Source organism: Dreissena polymorpha, chromosome 8, assembly GCF_020536995.1.
Source record: "Dreissena polymorpha isolate Duluth1 chromosome 8, UMN_Dpol_1.0, whole genome shotgun sequence".
NCBI lineage: Eukaryota > Metazoa > Mollusca > Bivalvia > Myida > Dreissenidae > Dreissena > Dreissena polymorpha.
In genome coordinates this window covers 67,225,437-67,244,341 of record NC_068362.1, presented here as the reverse complement: position 1 = coordinate 67,244,341, position 18,905 = coordinate 67,225,437, and the positions used below count along the sequence as shown (strand labels likewise).

General features: G+C 36.2%; 1 protein-coding gene across 1 annotated transcript in view; it reads right to left on the bottom strand.

Moving 5' to 3' along the window:
- The window catches only part of LOC127841518 (uncharacterized), a 52,113-nt gene extending 33,806 nt beyond the window's left edge, over positions 1-18,307 (bottom strand). The window contains exons 1-4 of the mRNA XM_052370398.1: positions 17,878-18,307; positions 5,009-5,061; positions 915-1,151; positions 207-428 (exon numbers count right to left, since the gene is read on the bottom strand). The gene's annotated coding sequence lies outside the window, so the exon portion shown is untranslated. The remainder of the gene's footprint in view (positions 1-206; positions 429-914; positions 1,152-5,008; positions 5,062-17,877) is intronic.
- Positions 18,308-18,905: the final 598 nt, after the last annotated feature.

The window sequence follows — 18,905 nt, the reverse complement described above, 5'->3', positions numbered from 1 at the left end:
GGTAAGCTAAAATTGTAAGAAAAATCATGGCCATATCAGATTAAAGCTGGTTAAAGTACCTTATGAATAACACAAATGCTTCAATATTATTTAACGACATTAATATGTAGAAGAGTGGAGTTAGAGTTATGTATCTAAATTTATCAAATATCATAAATTTGTGTTAATTGCTTTTAAATAACATAATTTATAAAGAAAATCAATACCTTTAACATTCCATCTTTATTGTCAAAAATAGCAAACACAATTTTTTCAAGAGTAGAACAAACAGCTTCAGTTTGGTACTCCTTTGCTGCTGTCAACATGGCATATGCTATTTCCCGTGCAGGGTAATTCATTCTGCCTGTACCAATAGGTGGAATGGCAATTGATTTACACTTGTGCTTGTCAGCTTCTTACAGGCACCATTTAGTCATGCTCTTAATTGTCTAAAAGATAATTATAAAGCAATACATCACAACACTACAACTAAAGATGCAACATATTTCTTCCATATACTCTTGAGAATTTGCAAATGCACCCATTTAACAAACTTTGTTTTTATCATCCATAGTCCAAACATATTACCCATTATCTTTTATTGAATAATTTGACTTTACGAATGTGTGTTGATTATGTTTTTTCAATAATATTCTAGCAGGGTTAAATAATAAGTTAAAACAGTTATTTGTACTTTCATGAAGAACAGACAGGCAGAGCAAAGTAATTACTGTATAGGGCTCTCCCCTTCATCTTCTATTAGATGGGGTACAATATTTATTTCAATGTTTTAATATAGTGAAAAAGTTTCAGCAAGGAAATGGACAGGACACGAATACAAAGATGTGACATAATAATGTAGCCCTTACGTTTTTCCATCGATAACCATAAAATATTGCGGCACTGTAATACTTGCATTATTTACAAATACATACCTTGTCAAAGTCAACTTTCTGGAACTTTGGAAGCACACAATGGATAATGTGTTTCATTCCTGACTCCCTCAGCCGTCCTGCACTTGTTACAACATAGTCTCCTTCAACTAAACCATTTGGGCATTTAAAATTACATTCATCCTGAATGTCATCACCAGCAGTTTCTAACAACATTTTTGAAACAGCTCCTTTTATAAGTTTCAGTTTTCTGTTGGTTGTGTTAACTAAAAATTCAACCTGAAAATACAAAACACAGTAAGTGTAATGACCTTGGAGCTAGGGACAAAATTCCTTTGTGTGACATTCTATTTTTTGTCACTTCTGCAATTATTTTTCAAATTCCATCCATGGTGGACATATTTATGGTCTGGACAAAATGTCAGGCATTTATTTCTTATAGCCAAACTTGAATTTCGACCTTACATTCAGGAACCTAGCTATTACATACAGCACTCTAAACTCATCAAGCATGTCTTTAGTGTCAAGATGTTAGAAAACCAATCCATGCTGGTAAAAGTTTTGATTTGGGAAAAGTTTCAAGAGTACATTTTTTAAATTTGAATTGAATTGTGACCTTAACCTTGCTTTTAACACATGACAATGCGTTGTGTAGTGTAAATAACTTCTGTCAAGTTATTGTAACACATGGGCCATGAAAGAACTCACCTGAGGACATCATACTACAATTTTCAAAGACTTGACTCCATGACCTAGTTTTATAAGCACACTTTAGCCATATTCAAACATGAACTTGAGATTGTCAAGATAATCATTCTGACCATTTTTAACCAAGATTGAGTCATAAAAGTGGCTTCTAGATTTATATTGTATTTTTAAACATTTAACCTGGTGACCTTGTGTTCTGATTCATGTGTCCAAGATTCAAACTTGGCCTAGATATTGTAAAGATAACAACTTTGACCTAGTTTTATCAAGATGGGTCATAAACATGGCTTCAAGAGTAAAAAGTTTATTTTTTCTAAGATTTGACCTAGTGTGTTTTTTACATACTTGACCCAAGATTTTAAGTTATTCTAAATATTATTATTATATATTATTAAATGTGGCTTCTGAAGTGGTTACTATTTTTTGGTAGTTTTTGGATGCATGTGACACAGATTCAGACTTGGAAAGATATTGGCCACATAAAACATTATGACCACGTTCTATCCATATTGAATAATTAATGTGGCTTCCAGAGTTGTTTTTATAAAGTTTGTCTCAATAACCTCCTTTTTGGATGTATGTGACCTAGATTTGAAATGGTTCTTGATACTGACCTAGTAAACATTCTGACCATGTTTCATCAATATTGAATTTACAAGAGATGTGTTTGTCAGAAACACAATGCCCCCTCCTGCGCCGCTTTTAAGCCATATATCTGACCTTTGACCTTGAAGGATGACCTTGACCGTTCACCACTCAAAATGTGAAGCTCCATAAGATACACATGCATGCCAAATATCAAGTTGCTATCTTCAATATTGCAAAAGCTATTGCCAATGTTAAAGTTTTCGAACGGACGCACAGACTGACAGACAGACGGACTGACGGACAGTTCAACTGCTATATGCTGGGGCATTAAAAATGTGGCCTCTAGTTTGGTAACAAGCTAAAAGTTTACCATGTATGACATAATTAAAACACAGTGCAACAGGCGACAGACAATGGATGACCACAGTTGCTCACCATGAACACTTTGTGCTCAGGTGAGCTAAAAGTTATAATACTGGAAAACACAATTCCCACTTGGAAAAACATCTTCCATTTTCAAACAATAATCTTGAAGATTAGTTTCTTTGCAAATAGACTGATCCCCAATTCACTGCACTTGTTTTTAATTCTAGGTTTCTTTTCCAAAACACACTTCCACTTTGCATATAAACTATAACTTTCTATAATTTGTGTCTAAAACATATTCTTCAGGGTTGATGGAAACACAGCTTTTATAAATGCATACTAATTATATGACATTATTTGTTCATTCAATTGTGATTTGTCATTTTTTGCAGAAATTTCCTTTACTCAATTGGCAGAAATCTTGGAATATAGACTTATGCGATACAAAACAAAATTCCTATATTTCCTACTACATTTGCTAATTAATAGCTTTGTACAATGCAATTCAACCACAAGTCGTGATGCTTTGATAACACTAGTTTGGAAAATATAGCACATGCGTATTAATTGATATGTTTATATTTAACTATGTTTATATTTAACATTTTTAATTTGCGAAGATTTTTAGCAGAAAGATTGCTTAAATCACACAGCTATCTCCTTTTACTTAAGTGTTTTCTATTTGGATTTTGCAAGTCATCAACTAAACAAGAGGGCTATGGGCCCTAAGGCACTCACCTGAGACTATAAGGAACTAAACTTTTCTGACAAGGTAGTGATAAAAAAAAATACAAATACTTCATATACATCAATAGTTAATTTCTAGGCCCCTTTTTATTTTTGAATTGGCTGTGATACTGTGAGAACAAATGTTCTTATCAAGGTTCATGAAGATTAGACAAAGAAAATGACTTCTAGAGAATAAACATTTTTTTGTTTAGTCCACATGACCCAGTTTCAAACTCAGCCCAGATTGATTTAATTGGGAAAGATGTTCTGACCAAGTTTTATGAAGATTGGCCAATACATGTGGCAATTAGTGCAAAAACAAGGTTTCACTATAGCCATATAAGGAAAACTGCCCCCCCCCTGTCCAGGCAGACATGTTTCTCCAGGTACCTGAACCGTTTTTGAAATTCAGCTGAGATAGAATTTAAACAAATTACCTGACCAAGTTTTAAGAAGACTGTTCAGTAAATATTCTTAAAATCTTTTATGAAGATTGAACTAAAATGTTAAATATTACTTCCCAAGTGTCAACAAGGTTTTACTAGAGCCATATAAGGAAAACTGCCCCTACCACTGGCCACCAGGGTTTTCAATGGACCGGAACCACTTTTAAACTGGGCCCAGATTGGACAACAAATGTCATTTATAAAGAGAAATATGGTTTAACTGTAGCCTTATAAGGAAAACTGCACTGCCTTCAGGCGGCCATGTTTTCAAAGGAACGGGAAGCATTTTTTAAATCAGCCAAGATATCATTAGAGCAAATGGATATATGGAAGGATAGACCCAACCACAAACTAACCCAACAACAATTTGATTAATGCACTTTTTGAGGGGGGGGGGGGAATATTTGGGGGGAAAGCATGGACAAACTTAATTCTTGCATAAAGTCTTCACTGACACAACATAAACAAAAAAGAAACATGGACTTAAATTATCACTATTCTAATATTAACTAGAGCTTTGTCACAGATGTGACGAATACCCCCACATGCATCATTGGCACAGAATATTTTGCATGTTGTCTTCACAAAAAACAGCGGACACAATGCTCAATGTTTGAAACGCACTAAGTGACCCAGTGACCTAGTTTTTGACCAAGCATGGCCCATGTTCGAGCTTGACCTACACATCATCTAGATACAACTTCTGACCAAGTGTGGTGAAGATCGGATGAAAACTACTTGAATACGCAAGCGGACACCATGCTGAATGTGTAAAACATGTACCGAAAAAACCAGTCATAAGTCTACCCGCTCATAAGTCAACTTCTGACCAAGTTTGGTGAAGATTGGATGAAAACAACTTGAACTAGAAATGCCGCGGCCGACGCGTATCCCCACACCACAGCTTTTGACCCAGGGGTCAGATCAAAATTCCAAATAGTGCACTGTCGCATTATGCTTATAGCTACCATGTGATTAAGTTTCAAGGTTCTACTGCTAATAGTGTAGGAGGAGATAGTGGCCAGGACAGACGGATGGACAGACGGCGGAGATAAACACATAATCCCCTCCAATTCGGAGCGTGGGGATAATAAGAGAGCGGACACTTAATACGGACCGACCGACAGACAGACCGACAGACAGACCGACAGACACGTTCACTCCTATATACCCCCTAAACTTCGTTTGTGGGGGGGGTATAAATACAGGAATAAGATGCCCATAACAAGAATTTATGCAAGCTATTTAAAAATATATAACATAACTATGGACATTCATTTAAATAGTTGGATTATTTACCTTTTGTTCTACAATGGAGCCATTGGTTACCTCAATCTCAATGGGTCTCACTCCTATGTTAAACAAGAAAACAAAGTATGATATGAAAACATGAACTAATTATACCAAGAAGACAAAAATAGTAATACAATACAATTTGTGTAAAACAAGCACAATATTACATTAAGATTAAAGGACTTACACTGCCATATGTCTAATTTACTGTTTATATTTTGGGTGAAAAGGACTTGCATGTTCATTTACACAATTGTACTATGTTTAAACTTTTGGGAACATCATTTTAAAAATTGAGGGCCATGATGGCCCTGTATCGCTCCACTGTTTTTTATGCGAAAAAAGCGTGCAATGGGCAAGGGTTGAAATGTACTCAAGCATGTGACTTTCTCTTTCTATCCCTCGTCCCACTGGGCGCTTAAAGTTATAAGGGTGAGCATTTTTATATATAAATTTGGCCCCAGGGGAAAATTTGCACAAACTTGGTAGAGAACTATAAGATGTCACTACACATAAAATTTGGTAGCCCTAGGCCTAATGGTTATGGACAGGAAGATTTTTTAAAGTTTGCACAAAATAGGCTTTATATAATCACATGTTCAGTTTTGTGACCCCCAGGGCAGGGTCAAATTTGAGCTCAGGGGAATAATTTTAATAAATTTGGTAGAGGACTATTAGATGTCACAACATACCAAATTTAGTAGCCATAGGTTCTATAATTATGAACAAGAAGATTTTTAAAGTTTGCACAAAATAGGCCTTATTTAAGTGTATGTTCATTTTTGTGATCCCCGGGGCAGGGTCAAATTTGACCCAGGGGCATAATTTGAAAAAAAAAACTTGGTAGAGAACTTTAAGATTTTAATACATACCAAATTTGGTAGAAATAGGCACAATGGTTATGGACAAGTAGATTTTTAAAGTTTGGACAAAATAGGCTTAACAAAAGCATATGTTCAATTTTGTGACCCCTGGGGAACGGTCAAATTTGATCCCAGGGGCTTAATATGAACATACTTGGGAGAGGACTATTAGATGTCACTACATACCAAATTTGGTAGCCCTATGCCATACCATTATGGACAAGAATTTTTTAAGTTTGCACAAAATAGGCTTTATTTAAGCGTATGTTCATTTTTGCGAGCCCGGGGCAGGGTAAAATTTGACCCCAGGGGAAAATTTGAATAAACTAAGTAGAGAACAATGTGATGTCACTACATACCGAATTTGGTAGCCCTAAGCCCTACGGTTATGAACAAGTAGATTTTTTAAGTTTGCACAAAATAGGCTTTATATAAGCATATGTTCATTTTTGTGACCCCCGGGGAATGGTAAAATTTGACCCCAGGGGCATAATTTGAACAAACTAAGTAGAGAACTATTAGATGTCACTACATACCAAATTTGGTAGCCCTATGACATACGGTTATGGACAAGATTTTTAAAGTTTGCACAAAATTGGCTTTATATGAGCATATGTTCAGTTTTGTGACCCCCGGGGCAGGATCAAATTTGACCCCAGGGGTATAATTTGAACAAACTAAGAAGAGAACTATTAGATGTCACTACATACCAAATAAGGTAGCCCTTTGCCATAGGCAAGTAGATTTTTAAAGTTTGCACAAAATAGGCTTTATATAAGCATATGTTCATTTTTGCAACCCCCGGGGCAGGGTCAAATTTAACCCCAGGGGCATAATTTGAACAAATTTGGTAGAGGACTATTAGATGTCACTACATACTAAATTTGGTAGCCCTATGCCAAATGGTTATGGACAAGTAGAATTTTTTAAGTTTGCACAAAATAGGCTTTATATAAGCATATGTTCATTTTTGTGACCCACGGGGCAGGGTCAAATTTGACACAGGGGCATAAATTGAACAAATTTGGTAGAGGACTATTAGATGTCTCTACATACCAAATTTGGTAGCCGTATGCCATACGGTTATGGAAAATAAGATTTTTAAAGTTTGCACAAAAAAGGCCTTATTTAAGCGTATGTTCATTTTTGTGACCCCCGGCGCAGGGTCAAATTTGACCCCAGGGGCTTAATTTGAACAAACTAAGTAAGGAACTATTAGATGTCACTACATATCGAATTTGGTAGCCCTAGGCCCTACGGTTATGGACAATAAGATTTTTAAAGTTTGCACAAAATAGGCCTTATTTAAGCGTATGTTCATTTTTTTGACCCTGGGGCAGGGTCAAATTTGACCCCAGGGGCATAATTTGAACAAACTAAGTAGAGAACTATTAGATATCACTACATACCAAACTTGGTAGCCCTAGGCCCTACGGTTATGGACAAGTAGATTTTTAAAGTTTGCACAAAATAGGCTTTATATGAGCATATGTTCATTTTTGTGACCCCCCAGGGCAGGGTCAAATTTGACCCCAGGGGCATAATTTGAACAAATTTGGTAGAGGACTATTAGATGTCACTACATACCAAATTTGGTAGCCCTATGCCATATGGTTATGGACAAGAATTTTTTAAAGTTTGCACAAAATAGGCCTTATTTAAGCGTATGTTCATTTTTGTGACCCCCGGGGCAGGGTCAAATTTGACCCCAGGGGCATCATTTGAACAAACTAAGATGAGAACTATTAGATTATACAGTCACTACATACCGAATTTGGTAGCCCTATGGTTATGGACAAGTAGATTTTTAAAGTTTGCACAAAATAGGCTTTATATGAGCATATGTTCATTTTTGTGACCCCCGGGGCAGGGTCAAATTTGACCCCAGGGGCATAATTTGAACAAATTTGGTAGAGGACTATTATATGTCACTACATACCAAATGTGGTAGCCCTAGGCCCAATGGTTATGGACAGGAAGATTTTGAAAGTTTGCACAAAATAGGCCTTATATAAGCAAATTTTCAATTTTGTGACCCCCGGGGCAGGGTCAAATTTGACCCCAGGGGCATAATTTGAACAAATTTGAAAGAGGCTCACCCCAGGAACATTCCTGAAAAACTTCATAAGAATTGGACCAGTAGTTTAGGAGAAGATGTTTAAAGGAAAAGTTAATGCACGCACGGACGGACGGACACACGCACGCACGCACGACGGACACAGGACCATGACATAAGCCCCGCTGGCCTTTGGCCAGTGGAGCTAACAAAAGGGCCATGATGACCCTTAAACGCTCACCTGAGGTACAGACTGACACAAACTGTTTAAAACTTGAAGTTGTGACTTGGCCAAGATTCAAATATGGCTTGATATTGTCAAGATAAACTTATTTCATTCAGTTATACATGTGGCTTCAAAAGTGGTTTCCTGAGAACTGACCTGGTGATTGAGTTTTTGGACACAATTGACCAAGATTCCAACTTGGACCATATAATAGCAAGATAAACAAGGGCTGTTTGTAAAACATGCATGCCCCCCATATGGGCTGTCAGTTGTAGTCGCAGCCATTGTGCGAATATGTTTTTTGTCACTGTGACCTTGACCTTTGACCTAGCAGCGATTTTCCTTGTACAATTGGGAAAAGTACCCGTACCGGTCCAATTGGGAAAAATCGAGTCGTGAAAACCTCAAAATTGGGAAAAATCGAGTCGTGAAAACCTCAAATTGGGAAATTGGTGTATTTGATTTTTTGCTCCCAAATACTTTAAAATTGATGACCAAGTGTTTTCAAGCTGTCAATATTATATAAACCTAGGTTTAAGCTATAGAGCTGCAAAGGGAAACTAACTAAATGTTGCTTAAAAAAAAATGCTTAAGTTTTTATGCTTCCCCAACATTTATTTAGGGGGGAGCATATAGTAGCCGCTCCGTCTGTCCGGGCTATTTCTAAGCAACTAATGACCGGAATTCAATAAAACTGTATGGGAAGCTTCACTACCAAGAAGAGATGTGCATATTATCAGCAGGTTCTGGTCGGATGATTTGTCACAGAGTTATGGCCCTTTGAAATTTTCCATTAACTGTTCATATAGTGCAATTCTTGTCTGGGCTATATCTCAGCAACTAATGACCGGAATTCAATGAAACTTTATGGGAAGCTTCACTACCAAAAGGACATGTGCATATTATCAGCCGGTTCTGGTCGGATGATTTTTCACAGAGTAATGGCCCTTTGAAATTTTCCATTAACTGTACATATAGTGCAATTCTTTTCCTGGCTATTTCTCAGCAACTAATGACAGGAATTCAATGAAACTTTATGGGAAGCTTCACTACCAAAAGGAGATGTGCATATTATCAGCTGGTTCTGGTTGGCTGATTTGTTTACAGAGTTATGGCCCTTTGAAATCTTCCATTAACTGTACATATAGTGCAATTCTTGTCCGGGCTATTTCTCAGCAACTAATGACCGGAATTCAATGAAACTTTATGGGAAGCTTCACTACTAAAAGGAGATGTGCATATTGTCAGCGGGTTCTGGTCGGATGATTTTTCACAGAGTTATGGCCCTTTGAAATTTTCCATTAACTGTACATATAGTGCAATTATTGTCCTGGCTATTTCTCATTTACTAATGACAGGAATTCAATGAAACGCTATGGGAAGCTTCACTACCAAGAGGACATGTGCATATTAACAGCCAGTTCTGGTCGGCTGATTTTTTACAGAGTTATGGCCCTTTGAAATTTTCTATAAACAGGGTTCGACACTAATGCACGTCGGACAGACATTGTCTAGTAAGACCGGTGGTCGGGCTAGTAAAACTGCGGGCTAGCTTGTCCGACTGGTCGTACATAAATTAAACAAAAATCTATACTGATTCATATAACTATAAATAACTGCTGTGAAAACCTTTACTTTAAATGTGTAAAATTACTCTTGTATCCGTTATTACCATTAAAACAAAACTAGTATATTTAAATAAACGCGGAGCATTCACACGATTCATCGCTATTTTTAGACACAAAGGAGAGCTTCCTGCAGAAATTGCTTGTTTCACTTGGTCAAGTTGTTATGAAAATAAATGATTTTCTGCAGTGACGTATAACTGTAGAGCATGATTTTACGACTTCTATCGAAAATCGGTGTCGTCAATGAAAACATTTTTGCGTAGCAGACAAGATAATGTAATTTAAAGAACGGCTTTGTTAAAGTTCGGATTTTTGTTCGACAAATCAGTTAATAAAAAAGAATCCGACGCTTAACTGACACGAAACGTAAATATGAAGAAACACGAAAACATCAATTTTATCCAAGATGGAAAATCTAGTCAGTTCCCATGGCTTGAATTTGACGAAGAAAAGCAAAAAAAGGGGTTATTTTATTGTTTTACTCTATGCATAAATAAAATCTGGTCTTCAGTGATTATTTACTGATAAATCCTGATTAAACAGTTACATGACACAATTGTGTTCATTTGCTACATGTATGTCATTTATGGTCTAGTAGACATCAGGTTCGGGCTAGTACATTTTAAGAGGAGCTGGTCCGACGGTCTTGCTGTAAAAAAAAGTTAATGTCGAACCCTGATAAACTGTACATATAGTGCAATTCTTGTCCGGGCTATTTCTCCCCAACTACTGACTGGAATTCAATGAAGCTTTATGGGAAGCTTAACTACCTTGAGGAGATGCGCATGTTATTTGTGGGTTCTGGTGAGATGATTTTTTTAGAGAGTTATGGCCCTTTGAAAATTTTAAGTTGCTAAATCCATCGTATTATTTTGTCCAAAGTTATGCCCCACAAGACATTTCCTTTTATCTGAATATATAGTGCAATATTGTGACAAAAAAACCATTGGGGATCATCACTTGTCTACGACGGTTTCTTGTTTTGTTTTGAAGTAATAAATTAAATCCTTACCGTTTTTGTTATTGTATATTCAAATATTGACATAAAAGAAACCTACTTTGATCACTCAATTGGTGTTAAATTAATTAAAATCGAGCAATCATTATGTTAATGTAAAAAAAGTGGGTGGGGCACAGCGAATGATGTTTGATTTTATCATCAAACTCGTTTAAATTGCCAGTTATTCTTCTTTTATAATAATGGCTTAGTTCATTACTGATACATTATGGCCATGTGTAGGGGATTAAAAAGATTGATAGGTTACCCGTGGTGGCCTTTATTGTTAAAAAAAACAGCAGGTGTAAGTGCTCACTTCATTGCCTTTTTCGGGCAAAAAAAAATATTATCTTCTTTTGTTTTTTCATCTTCATCTTTGAAAGCAATTTTTTTCCCAATTTTTTTTTTTTTTTTTTTTTTTTACCTTTAATTGGGAATTTAAGGACAGCAATTGGGAAATTTGTATTTTTTTCGTAATTGGGAAAGTGCCGTTTACCGGTACTTTATAAAGAAGGAGGAAAATCGCTGCCTAGTGACCTGAAAATTAATAGGGGTCATCTGCCAGTCATTATCAATGTACCTATGAAGTTTCATGATCCTAGGCGTAAGCATTCTTGAGTTATCTAGAAAACGGCTATAAAAAAAAGGGGGCTTAAACAGGCGATATTGATTTGTGTCATTCTATTTCTTGCTAACTGTATAACATATCTTTTTATTGTTGAAATCAATTCAAAGTGTAAAACTTTTCATTTATTTTCGCTTAAAGTTGTCTAATTTACATGAATTTGATCAAAAAAATATTAAGTATATTGTGACATCAATTATCAAGATCATCAGAAGCTTATGAAAATAAAACGGAAAAGCCTGGATATTCGCGATGCCTTCTCGCTTTCCTGCTTTCAAAGATGAAGATGAAAAAACAAAAGAAGATAATATTTTTTTTGCCCGAAAAAGGCAATGATGTGAGCACTTACACCTGCTGTTTTTTTTAACAATAAAGGTCACCACGGGTAACCTATCAATCTTTTTAATCCCCTACACATGGCCATAATGTATCAGTAATGAACTAAGCCATTATTATAAAAGAAGAATAACTGGCAATTTAAACGAGTTTGATGATAAAATCAAACATCATTCGCTGTGCCCCACCCACTTTTTTTACATTAGCATAATGATTGCTCGATTTTAATTAATTTAACACCAATTGAGTGATCAAAGTAGGTTTCATTTATGTCAATATTTGAATATACAATAACAAAAACGGTAAGGATTTAATTTATTACTTCAAAACAAAACAACAAAACGTCGGAGACAAGTGATGATCCCCAATGGTTTTTTTTGTCACAATATTGCACTATATATTCAGATAAAAGGAAATGTCTTGTGGGGCATAACTTTGGACAAAATAATACGATGGATTTAGCAACTTAAAATTTTCAAAGGGCCATAACTCTCTAAAAAAATCATCTCACCAGAACCCACAAATAACATGCGCATCTCCTCAAGGTAGTTAAGCTTCCCATAAAGCTTCATTGAATTCCAGTCAGTAGTTGGGGAGAAATAGCCCGGACAAGAATTGCACTATATGTACAGTTTATCAGGGTTCGACATTAACTTTTTTTTACAGCAAGACCGTCGGACCAGCTCCTCTTAAAATGTACTAGCCCGAACCTGATGTCTACTAGACCATAAATGACATACATGTAGCAAATGAACACAATTGTGTCATGTAACTGTTTAATCAGGATTTATCAGTAAATAATCAGTGAAGACCAGATTGTATTTATGCATAGAGTAAAACAATAAAATAACCCCTTCTTTGCTTTTCTTCGTCAAATTCAAGCCATGGGAACTGACTAGATTTTCCATCTTGGATAAAATTGATGTTTTCGTGTTTCTTCATTTTTACGTTTCGTGTCAGTTAAGCGTCGGATTCTTTTTTATTTACTGATTTGTCGAACAAAAATCCGAACTTTAACAAAGCCGTTCTTTAAATTACATTATCTTGTCTGCTACGCAAAAATGTTTTCATTGATGACACCGATTTTCGATAGAAGTCGTAAAATCATGCTCTACAGTTATACGTCACAGCAGAAAGTCATTTATATTCATAACAACTTGACCAAGTGAAACAAGCAATTTCTGCAGGAAGCTCTCCTTTGTGTCTAAAAATAGCGATGAATCGTGTGAATGCTCCGCGTTTATTTAAATATACTAGTTTTGTTTTAATGGTAATAACGGATACAAGAGTAATTTTACACATTTAAAGTAAAGGTTTTCACAGCAGTTATTTATAGTTATATGAATCAGTATAGATTTTTGTTTAATTTATGTACGACCAGTCGGACAAGCTAGCCCGCAGTTTTACTAGCCCGACCACCGATCTTACTAGACAATGTCTGTCCGACGTGCATTAGTGTCGAACCCTGTTTATAGAAAATTTCAAAGGGCCATAACTCTGTAAAAAATCAGCCGACCAGAACTGGCTGTTAATATGCACATGTCCTCTTGGTAGTGAAGCTTCCCATAGCGTTTCATTGAATTCCTGTCATTAGTAAATGAGAAATAGCCAGGACAAGAATTGCACTATATGTACAGTTAATGGAAAATTTCAAAGGGCCATAACTCTGTGAAAAATCATCCGACCAGAACCCGCTGACAATATGCACATCTCCTTTTAGTAGTGAAGCTTCCCATAAAGTTTCATTGAATTCCGGTCATTAGTTGCTGAGAAATAGCCCGGACAAGAATTGCACTATATGTACAGTTAATGGAAGATTTCAAAGGGCCATAACTCTGTAAACAAATCAGCCAACCAGAACCAGCTGATAATATGCACATCTCCTTTTGGTAGTGAAGCTTCCCATAAAGTTTCATTGAATTCCTGTCATTAGTTGCTGAGAAATAGCCAGGACAAGAATTGCACTATATGTACAGTTAATGGAAAATTTCAAAGGGCCATTACTCTGTGAAAAATCATCCGACCAGAACCGGCTGATAATATGCACATGTCCTATTGGTAGTGAAGCTTCCCATAAAGTTTCATTGAATTCCGGTCATTAGTTGCTGAGATATAGCCCAGACAAGAATTGCACTATATGTACAGTTAATGGAAAATTTCAAAGGGCCATAACTCTGTGACAAATCATCCGACCAGAACCTGCTGATAATATGCACATCTCTTCTTGGTAGTGAAGCTTCCCATAAAGTTTTATTGAATTCCGGTCATTAGTTGCTTAGAAATAGCCCGAACAAAAATTGTGCACGGACAGACGCACACACACACGCACGGACAGACGGAGCGGCTACTATATGCTCCCCCCTAAATAAATTTTGGGGAAGCATAAAAACTTAAGCATGTTAAAAATCTGATAGTTTGAGTTATACGGACTAAAGTTTATCATTACAAAAAGTTATTCCGCCAAGAATTAAAATAGCTAATGCTGATGATATCCCTCTTAGGTGAAGTGAGACAAAATGGTATAATCTAGAATATGTACATTTGTAGGAACTTTGAACCAGATGCAACCACATTTTAGACATAGTGACTTTCACCATGTTCATAAAGGTTTCAAAATGAATTTATTTGGAAACCTTTGTAAACACAGTGAAAGTTAATGATTGCCAAATCTGGCTGGTACCATTAGGCATCTAATACCATACTAAGGCAAACGTTTATATTGTTATTAATTGTGAAAGTTAGTGTTACAATTGAATAATCGAAAGCAAATGTTGATAATTTTGAGGTTCCTTTTTCTTCTCATAGTCCATTATACTTGATATTTGTCTTCAATCAGATATCACCATAGAAGTACAAGTTTCCATATGGCATTATGAGCACTAATAATAAGTGCTTTAAATGTCATTTGGATATGTATTTCCTTATGCATCAGAAGACCTAAAATTCATTTTCGGAACCCCCTGACATAGGGGCGTTGCCCCCTCGACCCCCAATGGGGAAGGTCCCCCATTCGGACCCCCTGACATAGGGGCGTTGCCCCCTCGACCCCCAATGGGGAAGGTCCCCCATACCCCCCCCCCCCCCCGCCGCCTACGTTTGCAAATCACCCTCCTACTACAAATATTCATGAAACCCCTGAGCAAGTATTGATAAAAGAAATTACGAGATTCAGTGCAATTTATTTCTATTAATTATGAATCGTATCGGCAAAGAGTTGTTTTAACAGCATATTTATTTCACTCGTCCTGTAGGACGAGAGCTTTTGGAAATTCCTTTGTCCTTTAAAGATTTCACTTATAAATACGAGAAATTTTGTCCCTGAAAGCTTGATGCGATTACTTCTCCTGTTGATATACAATCACTGGTTTGAGCCTCACTTGATTGTTGAGGCAAAACAAATGTATAGGAATCACCAATTTTTTGGCACTGTGAATTGGAATTTTTCTTTATGTGAATTGGTCATGTTTTTCCTGAAATTAGGTAAAATGGTTGCAATGAGGATGGTTTTGTTTTCAGGAACCAATTTTATATTGAGGAAAGCGCTGCAATTTTAGCATGTCCACCCAACTAAGGATGCTGCATACAAAGTTTAATCTCATTTGAATCATAAGTGCCTTCAATCTTACCAGTAAAATAGTACCAGACAGAAAAATGGATAGACAAGCAAAAAATCTTTATGCCCTCCCTAAAGTGGCTACATACCTGTGCCTAAATTATTAAGTTCAATGGTATTTATCATCACACTTAAAAGTTCCTCAGAGATTTCATGAATTGTTAACAAGCATAACCATTACCACAATACTTGCCCTGACCATTTTGGTTTCAAAGAAGATTTTTTCAAATCAATTTTTAGCTCTGACAACCAACATTATGCAGTAGACCAGAATTATTGGAACAAGTGTTCCGAGGTTGAAGACATGGGCCCCTCCAAACAGGGCTTTGAACTAGTGACCCCAATTTCAACAGGGGTCATCTTCTGTCCAAGGCCAATGCACATGTTAAGTATCAAGCCAATCCGTCGATTCGTTGATGAGTTATTAATTGGAAACACTTTTCACACGTATTATGACAGTGACCTTGACCTTTGAACTAGTGACCCCAATTTTTAGGAGTCATCTAATGTCCAAGGCAAATGCCCATGGGAAATATCAAGCCAATCGGTCGATTTGTTGAAGGGTTATTGATCCGAAACGCTTTTTACCGAATTATTGTGCCAGTGATTGCCCTTTGACCTAGTGACCCCAATTTCAATAGGGGTCATCTACTGTCCAAGGCCAATGCACATAAGAAGTATCAAGCCAATCGGTGAATCAGTTGACAAGTTATTGATCAGAAACGATATCACACTAAGTGTGTAACAGTAATCTTGACCTTTGACCTAGTGACCCCAATTTCAATAGGTGTCATCTACAGTCCAAGGCCAATGAACATGTGAAGTATCAAGCCAATCGGTCAAATGGTTGACGAGTTATTGATTCAAAACCCTTTTTACTCACTTATTGTGCCAGTGACCATGACCTTTGACATAGAGACCCCAATTTCAAAAGGGGTCATGAACTGTCCAAGGCCAATGCATATGTGAAGTATCAAGCCAATCGGTCAATCGGTTGACGAGTTATTAATCGGAAACCACTTAGTGAGATAATGACTTTGACCTTTGACCTAGTGACCTCAATTTCAATAGTTATGATTTACTGTCCAAGAACAATGCATATGTGAAGTATCAAGCCAATCGGTCAATTCGTTTGATGAGTTATTAATCGGAAACTAACTGGTCTACCGACAGGCAGACCGACCGACATCCAGCAAAACAATATACACCTTCTTCTTCGAAGAGGGGAATACAAATTTGAAAAAGCTGGGCTTTTTTTATTGATTTGGGGAAAGGGCCTGGCTTACCATTTTTGGGGAAAAATTATCAACAAAACTGAAAAGGGGAAGAAATTTCTCTAAGAAACTTGAAATTTGGGGAAATTTGCATCATTTAAACAAGAGATGTGTTTGTCAGAAACACAATGCCCCCTTCTGTGCCGCTTTGAAGCCATATATTTGACCTTTGACCTTGAAGGATGACCTTGATTTGACCTTTCATCACTCAAAATGTGCAGCTACATGAGATACACATGCATGCCAAACATCAAGTTGCTAGCTGAAGCGACATAGAAGTTATGAGCATTTTTCAAAACTTAAATGCGAAACCTAAATACAAAGTGTGACGGAAAGACAGACAGACGGATGGACGGTCCGATCACTATATGCCCTCCTTCGGGGGCATAAATAATTATCTTAAGAGAAGGAGCCTATATAAGGCCCTTGCAAAAGAAAAAAAAATCCTAAAAGGGTCAATCATGCAAGGATCATTCAAGTGAAGATTCCTTTATATCAGCCAAGCATTTTAGATGGAGACAACAAGTTAATGTACGACTGACATCTGCCAATGCATGACAGACAAAGGCGGTCCCAAAAGCTCACTTTGTGCATTGCACAGAAGAGCTCAACCCATTTATGCCTAGTGGACTCTCCCATCCTTCTAAATGGGATCAATTTATTTCCAAAATTAGGGATGTCGAGTATATTTATTTCTATATTTTGAATATTTCTTACAGAAATTCCTTTAAGCAAACAGCGCACCCTGATGAGACGCTGAATCATGCAGCATCTCATCTGGGTCTACGCTGTTTGTCAATGCCTTTTTTCTAGACTCTAGGCACAAATGGGTTAAATAAAAACAGAGATTTATTGAGATTTGATATATGGAATTTGCACCTGTCGCATGCTCATGCCAAAACAACAACAAAATAGGGTACAGCAGTTGTTTGTTTTATAGATCAAATTATATTTATGTTGCTAAGATTTTACTCTTTTTTTACATGTAAAATAACTTGGATAAAGTCAATCTTAAATTAAAGTTTAATCCAATACTATCACAATCTTTGTTTGTATAACAATTTAGCAATAATTAGGCAGTGATAAGAGGCAAGTCGAAAAATATATATCTGTTTGGCTGATTGTGGGCTGATCAGTTCCTTTGAGTTTGATTGATTGCTGCCTAGAACTATTAATGTTCTTATTATAAAATCTCAACTGAGACAAAAATATATGTATTCTATGAATGAATAGGTAAAATTATTATGTAAGACGTACCTTTAAAGTAGACTTCATCTGAATGAATGTGTCGCAGAACCATAGCCTGGCTTTCTACCAGGTGGTATTCATGAATGTAATCAACTATTCACTGAACATCATCCTTGCTAGAACAACATATGTAGATATGAAGCTTTCTGAGCTGTAATGAAGCTTTTAGGAAGTGGTTCAAGTAGTCAGCAACAAAGCAAACATGTTCATCATACACTGATGCATGTATGGCAACTGATTCACATTTTCTTGCAGTAAATTGTGTCCATTGGAACAAAGCATCCTTCATAATTCGTTCTGTATCAACCACTGCTTCTTTGGAAGGACTACTGGCAAGCACAGGAAGAATGCAAATAAACTGTCCTTTTATCTTTTCAAACAACAGCTCTCCAAGTTTCAATTTTCTGTTGTCATCACTGTACTTTGTAAATTCAATCAGTTCTCCTGAAAATAGATACATTTTTAACCTACCTCGACACATGGTTAATACATGTATATAGAAAATACAAACAATGGTACAACAAATTTATCATCAGGTTACCCTACCTACCCTCAACATAACCTTGCTTTTGAACATTTTAATGAGTGGCTAAATATTGGACATGTTAATTTTTTTTAGTTTGTTATTCAATTTTCATTCATTACGTTTGTGTTTTTTTCTTTCGTTTTGGTAAAAGGGAATTTAAAGAAAAATGCTTAAGGTTATCACAAGCATGTGTTAATGATCTTTATTATAATATTTTTGTAAGTTGAATATTTTCAAAAAAAATATGACTTTCGTTCTTCTAAAAATGAAGATGAATTTCCTGTGACCTTGAACTTTGACATGTTGAGTTCGATATTAATATCAACGTGTCTTGCTATTCTCCAAGAAACCAGCATACTAATTGAGATTTTCACAGATGAAAGCATTTTCTAGATATCATTAAGAAAACATATTGACATACGATTATATAAATAAAGTTTGTATTCATCACCCTTCTCAAAATAAAATGCACCTTTTAACAAAATACGCTTTAAAAAGTGTATTTTTCTGC